We start from the raw sequence: 1,334 nt of genomic DNA, 5'->3' as shown, positions 1-1,334 counted from the left end.
AAGGCCACAGAGATTATTATTCGGATTCTCTAGAGTGTTTCTCCAGCTAATAATGTAGAAATGTTGTCAGTATGCCACTAGAAAAAAAAAAAATATATATATATATATATATATATATATATATATATATATATATATATATATATATATATATATATATATATATATATATATATATATATATATATATATATATATATATATATATATATATATATATATATATATATAAACACTTTTAAAAAACTCGTGTAACTTCAACTAAAGCCTTTTGAAAGCAATTGAGGTAGGGCCAGAAGTGTTTCATAATATAATCTATAATCCGCAATCTTTTCAATCCATCTTTGCTTAATGACGAGTTGAACTGCACTTTAGTCCACCTCTTTCCGCCTCACTCCACATGAATACGACCCATGCTAATTCTCCCACAGGAACAAAACACATCCTAACCCGTCACGCAAGCCGCAGGAAGGGACCCCCACGCACGCTGACTCCATTGAGGATGTCTCGCTGAGCTATCAAGAAATCAAGGCGTCCTGGTGTGAACGTCCTGATTTGTCTGTACATAATGTTGTGGACGTGGTGTTTCCTCTTGCTGGTAATGTGGTTCGAATATAAAGGGAAGTGAATGTTTGTTCAGTGAGGGGATTGTGGTTAACAACGGATCGATGATGAGAGGCGATAAACGACTCTGGGACTTTTATTTACTTGATTTTATTCCGTCACCTCTAAACATAATACCTGGCAGAAACAGAATCTGTTATTCTAATTCCCTTCTTCCTTTCTTGTGGCTTCTGTATGGAAACTGTTCTCTGCTTTGAGTGCTGTGAGTTGAGTATCGCAATGGAAAGGAAGCGTTACCGTCAGTAGCTGTATGGGAGGGAAAGAAGCAGCAATCGACCTCTTAGTTTTTTTTTTTTTTTTTTTTTTATGTAAGAAGAACTCTGGCCAAGGACAAGTCTGAAAAAAGACTTGCTGAAGGTGCCAGCCCGTAAAGAGTAGTCAGAAAGAATTGTTCAGGATTATGGGGAAAAGTGTTTTGACTTAGGTTAAGAAATATACAGATTTTCACATAGAAGTATACAAGTAGATTATCTGGAATGCACTGAAAGTAGAGATGACAGCACCAAAATGTTTGTTATATACTCCTCTCTCTCTCTCTCTCTCTCTCTCTCTCTCTCTCTCTCTCTCTCTCTCTCTCTCTCTCTCTCTCTCTCTCTCTCTCTCTCTCTCCACAACTTTTTATTTACACACACATTCATTCCGCCCATATGCTGTAACTCCAAATAACCCCGCCAGACAGATAGCGGCCGTGGAACAAGTGGCGGCGACTG

The 1,334-nt window shown here is 37.4% G+C and overlaps 1 long non-coding RNA gene across 2 annotated transcripts in view; it reads left to right on the top strand.

Annotated features, from left to right (window-relative positions):
• Positions 1 to 258: 258 nt before the first annotated feature.
• The window catches only part of LOC135095107 (uncharacterized), a 7,118-nt gene continuing 6,042 nt past the window's right edge, over positions 259 to 1,334 (top strand). Inside the window, exon 1 of one of the 2 annotated variants that reach the window (XR_010264429.1) lies at positions 259 to 1,334. This exon is cut by the window's right edge and continues 168 nt beyond it. This is a non-coding gene — a long non-coding RNA (uncharacterized LOC135095107). The other variant, XR_010264281.1, reaches the window with a different exon arrangement.

Source organism: Scylla paramamosain, chromosome 1 (assembly GCF_035594125.1).
Source record: "Scylla paramamosain isolate STU-SP2022 chromosome 1, ASM3559412v1, whole genome shotgun sequence".
Lineage (NCBI taxonomy): Eukaryota > Metazoa > Arthropoda > Malacostraca > Decapoda > Portunidae > Scylla > Scylla paramamosain.
The sequence above is the reverse complement of the archived record's forward strand: the minus strand, read 5'-3'. Positions and strand labels throughout refer to the sequence as shown.